The sequence below is a fragment of the Gopherus flavomarginatus genome, chromosome 24 (assembly GCF_025201925.1).
Source record: "Gopherus flavomarginatus isolate rGopFla2 chromosome 24, rGopFla2.mat.asm, whole genome shotgun sequence".
NCBI classification, from domain to species: Eukaryota; Metazoa; Chordata; order Testudines; family Testudinidae; genus Gopherus; species Gopherus flavomarginatus.
Genome location: NC_066640.1, coordinates 3,817,926 through 3,829,854, shown reverse-complemented (window position 1 = coordinate 3,829,854; position 11,929 = coordinate 3,817,926).

Here is an 11,929-nt window from a genome sequence, read left to right as displayed (position 1 = left end):
AATGATTCACCAGGCCACAGTCCAGCAAATTGGTTTACTCCAGCTCTGAGCCGCTTCCTTATTGCTACCGGCACAACCTCCTCCTCCCCAGTTCTGTCAGCCCGGCCGGGACAAGGGCCAGAACAACTGGCACGTCATCACTGCCAGCGGCCCACTACCCATGCATCCCCTCGGGCCCAGCCCTGGAAATCCAGCATGTCTGTGCGAGGGGGCTATGCACACGCCCCCCTGAGCACCTGTCCCTCACGCACCGTGCACCTGCACGGGCTGAGCTGCTGGAATAAATGGGCCCAGACAATCCAAGATCTTCACAAGGTCCTGTGGTGAATTGTGGCCCAAGAACAGAGCTCTCAGCCTGCTCAGTCCCATGGCAACAGCCCCATCATTCAGCAACCTGGTTTAAACGTACAGGAAAAGCAACGGACTCCTGGGAAGTGAACGGTGTCTCACTGGAACGTCTTCCCTTTTCCTGTAGCCGGAGAGTGTTTGCAGGGAGCCCCGCTTGACAGTCTCTTAACAATGGCAATAACTGTCCTTTCCGGGAAAGAGACGGTGTCATGGTTCCTGCTGCTGTGACCCTTTGCTCCCGTTTCCTCAAGGACAGAGCAAGTCAAACACGTGCAGCCATGTCTCTGCCCCTTGCTGCAGCCTTTCCGCTGGAGATCCCCGGCCCACTTCACACTCCAAAACCGTCCTGCCGAAGGCTCCCTCCTGGAGACATGGGCTCCATGGACTCAAAGTGTTCCACAGCAACTGGCTGATGCCTCAAAGCTTTTGATGGAGACCAGGTCTGCCATCTGGCCTGCTGGGCTTCTGGCTAGCCCGGGCCCCCCGATTCCTGAGCAGCTGCCCCCCGCAAAGGCTTTTATACAGACCACAGAAGGAGGTGCTGGCGGAACAGCCCATCCCCTCGTTACTTTGTCCACCAATTAGGCTTAATTTTCAGCACTAATTTTGGTTCATTCATGGCTAGCTCCATTCTCTTGCTTGGCGGTCAGGATATGTCATGGACTCACAGATCTTGCCCACTCAAGGCCCTGTGCAGTTTTTGGGGGGGTGTGTGTGCCCCTTTCAGTGAGACAGCCCTTCTCGGGGGTCCACTCTCTCTCAGGGTCAGGCCCCTCCACCTCCTGGAGCTGCACCTCTCTGAACCTCAGCACGTCTGTCTTTGCTGTGGGCCCTCTCAGGGAGCCCACGCGCTCTGGACCCCTCAGGCCTCCTCACCCCCGAAGGGGTTTATGCAACCCTGATCTCTAGACCGGAGTGACTCTCAGCCAGCGTAAAACAGGAGGATTTATTGAGAGTTGAGCACAGCACAGGAAACTCTTAGGGCCTCAGGCCTGGCTTCCCTCAGCACAGCACATCCCAGTCCCCATGCAGCCAGGTGGGCTCTGCCTGCTCCCCATTTCCAGCCCCGAGCCCCCCTGCTTCTCAGCTGGGCCTCCGATATCCCCGGCCTCAAGCCCTGCCTCTGTCCATTGTCTTCTCCCCAGGTAAACAGGGTCGTAAACAGGAAGGCCTGGGTCTCCTCTCCTCTCAACTCTCCTCTGGCTGGAACCGGCTGGTCAGGTCACCGGGGTCCTCTCTCTGCAGCCCATTGTCCTCCCACTAGCCAGAACCAGTTGTGTCTCCTGAGCTGGGTGTCCGGGTCACCAGTCGCTGGGGTCTCCATCCTCCAGACCATCGGCCGGGGTCCCGAGTCCCTCTCCAGTCCTCTGTAACAACAAACTCCCTCTCCCCTCACCTCGTTAAACCAGTAACACCCGGGGACACTGAGTCCCATCCCCTGTGCATGCAACCCACTGGAAAACACAGAAAACCCCAAGAAACCCCTCACTTTGTCACAGGATCTGACACAGCCGCTGGCTGCTAACAGACCTTTGTTTTGGACTGAGCCAATCTCTGGCTGTAACTTTTGCTGATTTTTATCACCAATTTTCTGTCACAGGCTGAGCTGGACTTTTGTTGCCTTAGAGCAGGGGTCCCCAACACAGTGCCCGCAAGCACCATGGCACCCGCGGGGGCATCTAAATGCACCCGCGTCTTGGCCGGCGGTCGAGCATCCACCAAATGCTGCTGAATTTCTGTGGCATTTCAGTGGCAACACCTCTTGATGATGCCGCTTGCCGCCGACAAGTGACATCATTGAGAGGCGTCGCTGCAAAAATGCTGCAGAAATTCGGCGACATTTCAGCGGATGCTCCACTGCCGCCATGGTCCTTCATCTGGTACCCACCAGACAAAAAGGCTGGGGACCACTGCCTTACAGACTCTAGCGTTGAGTCCCCATTCTGTGCCCCTTTTGCATCAGGCCTGGCTAGGCAGTCCCAGTGCATAACGCCCGGGCCGTGGGAACGCTACAGCGCTTAGCAGTAAAGAGAGGTCACAGCACGGGGCAGGAAGCCAGGCAGCAATTTGATCAGCTGGGGTTGGTGCACAAATTCACAGCCACCCGCACAAGTGTACATGCAGTGGGGACATTCACCCCTAGATCCAGACAAGTGCACACCCAGCGTGCAGCTCAGCGAGCACGCGCACAGACACACATACTCGCACAAGCATCGCCACACTGAAGATATACGCATGTGCTCTGGTGTGCGTCCACAGCTGTATTCATGGTGATCGCCTCCATGAGTTAGCAGCAGCGTTCGAACCCAGCACCGCGGCCCGAACCTCTGCCTGCTGTCTGTGGGGGATCGTGCCAGTGCGTGTTAGAAGAATTCCTTGCCACCTAAGCAGCGCTTCCAAGCTGTAGATCGTCAAGCCCATCACAGAGGCGGCTGAGTGTCATTATCCCTGTTATAGAGATGGAGAAACAGAGGCAAACTTGCCCGAGATCCCCCAGCAGAGCCCTGGACTCCTGCTGCCCATCCTGGGTCCTAGCACTGCTTTCCACAGCTTCTGGGAAGGGGCCTGATTGTGTCTGTGGTTGTGTTCGTGATTTTCTTTCCAATGGCTTTTCCTAAGGTTTCAAGGGTGGGCGAGGCTCCCCTGATTTACCCCACCAGCCAGGTTCCTCCCAGCGGTTCCATCATCCAAGAAGTGAAATGCCAGAGTCCTGTTAGCTCACGCCTGTAAGTGGCTGGCTGAGATGTTAAGCTGCAAACCTTCCAAATTCAGATAGACACCAGTGCGTGACCCGGGTCTGTCCTTGGTGTGTGCAGTGCAAGGGTGTGTTATATCCCCCCAGCTAGCGGATAACAGTCAACTACTGCCGCCAGCTGAAGGAGTCACACAGTCCACTTGGGCCTGGGTTCAAATGCTGCTGGTGACTCTAGCTCATCACACAGCAGAGCAGTGGCACGTCTCATCAGCATGTCAGTGCGTGTGCGAGCATGACCACAGGCTGGTGTGCGCTCTGAGCTGCACACTGAGGGGCTGGCTGCACGCTGTGGTATGCATAAGTATACACGAGTGTGCAAATGTCGCTGCACATACAGGTGTGCGTGGCAATGTGAGTGCAGAGCAGGTGGGGCTCAGGGGGTCCATGCCAGCCTTTAGCAGGTGCGTGTCAGAGCGTGCCTGAAGAGGAGGGACACTGAGCTAGGGGGAGAGGTAGGTACGCTGGAAGGTAGGGATAGGGTCCAGAGGGACCTAGACAAATTGGAGGATTTGGCCAAAAGAAATCTGATGAGGTTCAACAAGGACAAGTGCAGAGTCCTGCTCTTAGGACTGAAGAATCCCATGCACTGCTACAGGCTGGGGACCGAATGGCTAAGCAGCAGTTCTGCAGAAAAGGACCTGGGGATTACAGTGGACGAGAAGCTGAATATGAGTCAGCAGTGTGTCCTTGTTGCCAAGAAGGCTAATGACATTTTGGGCTCCATTGCCAGCAGATCGAGGGAAGTGATTTCCCCCCTCTATTCGGCACTGGTGTAGCCTGGAGTATTGCATCCGGTTTTGGTCCCTCCACTACAGAAGGGATGTGGACAAATTGGAGAGAGTCCAGCAGGGGGCAATGAAAATGATCAGGGGGCTGGGGCACATGACTTATGAGGAGAGGCTGAGGGAACTGGGGTTATTTAGTCTGCAGAAGAGAAGAACAAGGGGGGATTTGATAGCTGCTTTCAACTACCTGAAGGGGGGTTCCAAAGAGGATGGAGCTCAGCTGTTCTCAGTGGTGGCAGATGACAGAACAAGGAGCAATGGTCTCAAGTTGCAGTGGGGGAGGTCTAGGTTGGATATTAGGAAACACTTTTTCACTAGTGTAACCCTTCTGCCAGGCCGAATTGATAGCAGCAAGGGCCAGGTTCAATACATAGGAGCCCCTTCCCTACAACGTAATGCAAAACCAGCTCGAGCCCCCACCCAGTGACCTGGGAAAATCTTACACACACCCCTGGGCGCCTCGAAGAGGCAATACTTCTTCTCTCGCAAGCACAAAGTCTCCGTGTAGCAGAAAAGGTTTAATTACATGAGAGAAACAACAAGCATTAAATTGGGAAAACACCTCAACTAGAGTTAATAGACCAAACCGTGAGCAAAGACCCACCCCAGGAAATTGGGCCGTGTCCTTTTCCCTGGGCTCTTGAGTCCAGCAACCCCCAAATCACCCCAAGACACCAAAGTCCAATACCCCAAATGTCCCTAGAGTCCAGCAACCCAAAGATCCCCCACAGTCCCAAAAGTCCCACAATCCAAAAGTCTCTGTCCCAGGTCAGTGCAGCCCCAGAGTTCGAGAGTCTATCTGCAGAGGTCCCCGCCCCTCCAGCCTCGGTTGAAAGGGGCACCTTACGTAGTCCGGGGCCAACTGCCCTGCCTCTCCATGGGGTTCTGCTTCCACCTTCTCCACGAACGGCTCCACTCTACCAGCCACTCCACTCTGCTCCTCCAGCCGTCCTCACAAACTGCTCCACTCCACCAGCTGCTCTGCTCCACCAGCCATCCCGTGACCCGCTCCAGCCATCCCCGCAAACTGCTCAGCTCCGCTCGCTCCGTTGGCCGCTCCACCCATCCCACAGCTGCTCCACTCTGCTAGCTGCTCTGCTCCACAGTATAGCTTCAGGCTCCCCCACTAGTTAGCACAGTACTCAGTGCTCTCAGCTCAGCAATTCCAGCTCTCTAGTGATTACAGCTCACACTAGGGGAGCCCCAGTGCTAGTGCACCATTAGCCCATAGTGAGTTCAGCTCAATAACCTGTGTCTAGATTTTTAAGGGAATCAAAACCCAACTCTGATAGTCCATAGTGGAATTAGTGCTTCTGGCTCATACAAGGAGCCTACACCACCAAACACAAATGCCTACGTGGGAACCCCACGTCCCTTGTCTAGCAAGTGCTATTTAGTTGATGGTGAAACTCTTTATCATAAAACAGTTTCATAGTTCCTTATTTACTTAATCAGGGTGACAACACTTTACTGCTCCTGCCCCAATAACAAAGAAATTGGGGATCCCACAGCTGTGAAAGTAACCATTTTAGGCTGCCATGGGCTATGCTAGGCGGGGTGGGTGTGCCTATGCAAACACGATCAGCCCCTGAAATTCTTTTCCACACTCACCATAATTCACCACCAGATGTCAGGGTAGAGCTCATCCTGACTCTGCTTACCTCAGGAGGGTGAAGCACTGGAATGGGTTCCCTAGGGAGGTGGTGGACTCTCCAGCCTTAGAGGTTTTTAAGGTCAGGCTTGATGGCGCCCTGGCTGGGATGGTTTAGTTGGGGTTGGTCCTGCTTTGAGCAGGGGGTTGGACTAGGGCCTCCTGAGGTCCCTTCCGACCCAGATATTCTCTGATTCTCTGAGGGTGAGGGCTCCAGCTGGGGCAGCCTGAGACCAGAAGCAAGTGTTTGCCGGTTATCGCCCTACACAGCTCTTGCTGCGGCAGGCTCAGGGCTTCCCTAAGCAGAGTGGGTACAAGGAGGCTGAGTTGCTTCCCTGCGTAATGCTGAGCGCAGCCCATAAGCCTGGAGCGGCCTGGAGGAGGCAGGCCAGCTCTCAGCCATCTGTGCAGCTTAGAGTTCTCACCTGAGCTGGTGATTAATGCTTTTGTGAGCGGTAATTGTGTAGCTCAGTTGGCTGGGGTGAAGGCCAGGCTGTAATAAACTGAGCTTCCCAAACACTTGGGCCCTGGGGAACTATTAACCCCTTCCCAGCCTGTCCGCACAGTAAACGCGTCAGGGAGAGCGAGAGCTCGGGCTGAAAGGAGGATTCATGTGTGATCTGGTCTGAGCACAAGGCTGGCAGCCAGTGACTCGCTGGGCCACTTCGGGCAAGTCATGGCAACACCCTGTGCCTCAGTTTGCCCCGTTGTATGGGGCTAATGATCCCGCCCGCTGACTGCACACAGGAGAGTGTGTGGGAGGGGGGAAACGGATCAGTTATTGGCAAAGTGCATCAGTGAATTCGGCTGCTGCTTCTAACATCTGCAGCTGGCTCAAGGCCTGGAGTGGTGATGAAGGACGAGAACAGGGCAGTCATATAGAGCGAACGGGATTGCTTGGGAAACTGAACCCAGCCAAACAAGGCAAGGACACACAGCTAGGAGCCAGGAACGCTGGGCCAGCTCTGGACAGCAGGGACTCTGGAAAGGAGTCAGGGGTCAGAGTGGACACGCACCTCACCCTGAGCTCCCATCGCAACCCTGTGGATAAACGGGGCCGCGGTGAGCCGGAGCAGGGAGGTGATTTTACCTGTGTCCAGCCCAGGTGAGACCAATCCTGGGCACTGCGTCCAGCTCTGGGTCCATATGTTAAAGAGGATGGTGAAAAACGGGGCTGGATGCGGGTAAGAGCCACAGAACTGATCGGAAGCCTGGAGAGAAAGCCCAACACCGAGTGAAGCAAGGAGCTCAGGCTGCTCAGCTTGTCAAAAAGCAGATCAAGGGGTGAGCTGAGTGCAGTGTCTAACACCTCACAGGGAGAAAACACCAGGCCCAAAGGACTTTGTACAGCAAGAACCAACTGCTGGGAGCTGGAGCCAGCCACAGTCTAACTAGAAATTAGGCACAAACTTTTCACAGTCCTGAAGTGCTGGAGCAAAGTTCCGAGAGTGTCCCCCCATCTCTAGAGCCAGGCTGGCTGCCCTTCTGGAAGCTGCGTCAGCTGAACAGGGTGGGGAGGGATAGCTCAGTGGTTTGAGAATTGGCCTGCTAAACCCAGCGTTGAGAGTTCAATCCTTGAGGGGGCCATTTGGGGAACTGGGGTAAAAATCTGGGGATTGGTCCTGCTTTGAGCAGGGGGTTGGACTAGATGACCTCCTGAGGTCCCTTCCAACCCTGATATTCTATGAACGCTGGTGATGGGTCTCACTGCAGGGTACCTGGCCTGGGCTATGCAGGCATGGAGATGAGGTGAGTGAAGGGTCCCGGTTGGAGGCTGGGCATAGCCAGGCCGGTTAGAGATGCTGAGCTGCAGCATCCATTGCTAAAGGCACCAGCCATGAGCACCCCCACTGCTGCAAAGGAGCGAGTCCCTTGGTGGTGGGTGGCACAGCCCCACAGTTGGTGAATGCGTGTGACAGGTTTGGAAAGTGGGACTACATGTGCCCTTTGACCACACACACGTGGCCAGTTTTGGACCACAAAGTCCAGTCAAAAAGGGGACCTGACAGCATCCGGTCAATATCGCTAACTGGACACCCAAAGTCCGGGTTCTGCAGGCGAGGGATGTGGGGAGGCGCTAGGTCATGACCTGCGCCAGCTCCTACTCAGCCAGGGCCCCCTCCTACCTGCATAGCTCCCAGCCCTGACTCCACAGGTGACTCCCTCCCGACCGTGGCAAGGGTGGGGGAGAAGGGAAAAGCAGCATGGGATGGGGAGGGAGAGGGAAGAGGAGTGAAGGGGGGCGCGCCTTGAGGAAAGAGGAGATCTGTTTTTTTAAATATTGCAAAGTTGGCAACCCTAGCGCACAGAGCAGGGTTGTCCCCTCCAGCAGGGAGGGAGGGACACACGCACACACACAAAGCCGGAATCCTGTATACGACGGTTCCCCGGCTTTCTCCACCCACCGTACATTCACTAACAACCTGGCAGTATTTTGGCCTCAGCCCGTGGCTCCCCATCGCCCTCTCCTCTAGCTGGGATGCACCAATGCTGGTGATCTTATTGGACAGGGAGCTGCAGCCTGGCAGAGGCATTTGTTACTCCTGAGGAAACCTCTCCCCCATTTGCCAGTTCAAATCCAGCCCTTGTTGGAAACACCTGGGACTGTGTGAACTACCCTTGTTGGGCCAAGATGGCAGGGAGGAAAGAGAGTCTCATGCTCATGGGCCAGGACGCCTGGGTTCTGTTTCCAGCTCTGCCAGATTTGTCAAGGCAATTCCCTTGCCGCCTCTGGCCTAGTTCATTGTGTTACTGCCTGAGAGCCCAGGCCCAGTTGTGCCAGGTGCTGTATAAACATCACACAAGGAGACAGCCCCTGCCCAAAGAGTTCACAATCTCTGTTCACAAATGGAGCTAATGATGCAGTTCCTGCCTGCCGCGTTCTGGGCGAGCCCAGATCAGATCAGCTAATGGCTGCGGGGCCCTTGGGAGGCTGCAGGGCCCAGGGCTCTCGGGTGGATCCTGCTGTTCCTCCCCCCCGCACCCGTGCAGAGCCCCAGGGAGGGGCCCAGGCCCAGGTCATAGACTCTGTCCAGGGCCCTTGGCAGCCCAGGGTCGGGGGGGGGGGGAACCTTACAGCCCCCATGAGGGAGGGAGGCTTGGGGGAGACCAAGGCCTTGTCTGCAAGTCCTGCTAGTGGAACAAACATTTGAAGCAAGGGGGTTAATTTGGGTCAAATCCATGTGGAAGCTCAGACTTTGCTTGGTTTGGCTTAAACTGCACCCCAATCGCCTTTAACGAGGCTGATTCAACCCCTCCGAGCGTCCAGAGAGTCTCACGCCCCCCGAGTTCTGGGCCTGAGGGCAGCAGGAACAGGCAGTGCACCCCAGTGGGCGAGGTGCCAGCGGAGCATCCCCCTGTCCAGCTCAGCAAGTGGGGCTCAGACTCTACTGGGGGCCATGGCCCCACAGTGCCGCCGCAGGGTCCCAGCCCCACCCCCCAAACGGTTCCCAGCACTAACCCTGAAAAAGCCCAGCCCAGGCAGGACCGTGTGTCTGCTGGGGGGTGGGCCATAGGGGAGCCAGCCAGTCAGTCTCCCTTGCTGGGCAGGCAAGGGGGATTCGGGGGGGGGTGTCTCTCCCTGCTCAGGAGGACAGACTAGAGTTGCCAACTGTCTATTTACAGAAAGCTGGACACCCTTGCCCCATCCCTTCGCTGAGGCCATGCCCCCACTCACACCATCCTCCCTCACGCTCTCCCACCCTCACTCAGTCATTTTCACTGGGCTGAGGGTTGGGATGCAGGCTCTGGGGTAGGGCCGGGGATGAGGGATTTGGGGTAAAGGAGGGGGCTCCACACTGGGTCCGAGGAGTTTGGAGTGTGGGATGAGGTATAGGGTCTGGGCTGGGGATGCGGGCTCTGGGGTGGGGCCAGAAACAAGGGGTTCAGGGTGTGGAGGGGTCTCCAGGTTCAGGCTGAGGGGGGTCAGGGTGGGGCAGGGGATTGGGGTGCAGGAGGCAGCTAGGGTTGCCAGGTGTCCGATACACCTAGTTGAAAAGGGACCCTGGCAGCTCTGGTCAGCACCACTGAGGGGGCCGTTAAAAGTGCGGTGGGCGGCACAGCAGGGCTAAGGCAGGCTCCCCGCCTGTTCTGGCTCTGCGTCACTCCCAGAAGCAGCCGGCATGTCCGGCTCCTAGGCGCAAGGGTGGCCACGGGGGCTCTGCACGCTGCTCCCGCCCTGAACACCAGCTCCACAGCTCCCATTGGCAAGGAACTGCAGCACATGGGGGCTGAGGGGGCAGCACCCACAGGTAGAGGCCACCCCTGTGCCTAGGAGCCAGAGGGACATGCCAGCTGCTTCTGGGACCTGCCTAAGGTAAGCAGTGCCCAGAGCCCACAGCCCCTGCCTCAGCCTTGAGCCCCCATCATCCCCCTCCCTCCATTGCTCGCTCTCCCCCACCCTCACTCAGTCAGTCATTTTCACCTGGCTGGGGCAATGGGTTGGGGTGCAGGAGAGGGAAAGGGGGTTGGCTCAGGGCTGGGGCCAGGAATGAGGGTTTGGGATGCAGGAGGGGTGTGGGCTCTGACTGGGGCAGGAGGTTGGGGTGTGGGAGAGGGTATGGACCCTGGGCTAGGGGTGCAGGTTCTGGGGTGGGGCTAGCAATGAGGGGTTTGGGTTGCAGAAGGGGGCTCTGGACTGGGGCCTAGGCTCTGGGCTGGGGACAAGGGGTTCAGAGTGCAGGAGGGGGCTCACAGTGCAAGAGGTGGATCGGGGCTAGGGCAGAGGGGTGAGGCAGGGGCTCCGGGCAGTGTTGCCTTTAGGCAGGTCCTGGAAAAGCGCAACTTGTTGTCCCCCTGTCTCCTAGGCAGAGGGGCAGCCAGGGGTCTCTGTGCACTGCCCCTGCCCACAGATGCCACCTCCACAGCTTCCATTGGCCGTGGTTCCTGACCAATGGGAGCCGCAGAGCCGGTGCTTGGGCCGGGGCAGCATGCTGGGCCCCCATGGCTGCCCTTCTGCCTAGGAGCCAGAGGAACATACCAGCTGCTTCCTGGGAGCCCCAGGGAGCCAGACAGGGAGCCTGCCTTAGCCCCACTGAGCTGGCAACTGAACTTTTAACAGCTGGCTCAGCAGTGCTAACCGGAGCCGCCTGACCAGGTGTTCCAGTCAAAACCCAGCCTCCTGGCACCCCTACGCCAGAGCCCTGGAGGGCAGTGCTGATCTCTGGGGCAGCCCACCAGCCCCTGGCCAGACACCAGCCCAAACTATCCCAGCTCACGCGCTCAGCCCAGCTGGCAATGGACACAGAGAGGAGAGATTCAGGCCTCGGACCCCTGGCTGCTGAGTGATGCAGCCAGAGGTGGCCTAGGACAGGGTCTTTCAGCACAGACGAGGGGTGTGCTGCAGCCTCGGGAGCTGCCCTGCGAGGAGCCAGCAGGGCGAGGGCCTGTCCCCCTCCAGCTCACAGGAAGCAGAGCCCGGCCGTGCAATCAGGGCTGGGCGTTCAAGGCAGGCGCTCGGCTGAGGTTTTTCTCTGCCCTCTATTTACTCAGCCGTGCTCAATTCCGCGTGCTATTTTAGACCATGCTGGGTGTGCTCAGAGTGGAGGCTGCTGGGAAACCAGCTGCTGGTTTATTCGCTGAAAGAGGAGGGGGAGACGCCGCAAAACGACGCTCCGACCCCTGGGGCAGCCTGGAGAGCAGTGAGCCAGGGAAGAGCCTTGGGGGCTGGGACGGAAGAGCAGGACACGGCCCCGCACTGGCAGGCCGGCGCGCACAGGCCTGTGCTTAAACAACAGGCTCCGGGCAGCCCCAGCTCCCTGTGACCCCAGGGCTAAGCCGCTTCCAGTTGGTCGGGGGCAGGGGGAGGGACCAGGCCCTGTCCCCACCCCAGCAAGTACCTTTTCCCCCTCCCCCACAGTACCACCTGCCCCCCCAGACATGGGAGTGCTGGGCCACGCCCTGGCAGCCACAGCCCTGTTCCTTCCCAGAGATGGGGAACAGCAGGGCTAGTTCTTCTGCCTACTGGCAGCCAAAGCCCCTGGGGGGGCTGGAGCAGTGGGACTGTCCCCCCACGTAATGCTCCTCTGCCCTCCTGCACCCCACGCTTTGGCCAGCCCGGCAGTAACCCAGGCCAGGGGACGTGCTACCACAAGCACCCCTGGCGTTGTGAGATCCCAGACCAGGGGAGCGAAGTCAGACAGCAGCTGCCCAGCTGGGAGGGGCAGCCGCCAGAGATGGGGTCGGCCGCCTGGGAGAAGCTGTACGTAGGGCAGAAGCAGTTCAGGGGAAGGCACACGAGCAGTGCTCCCATCCCTGGGAAGGGGGTTGGGGAGAGGCGGCTAGGGACAGGCTAGCACTGTGGGCCCAAGTGTTAAAAACAAAAACCACAACCAGCCACCTCCAAATCCTGAGATGAAAAAGAGTTGTGATTTTTTAGCGTAAGTAGCACTT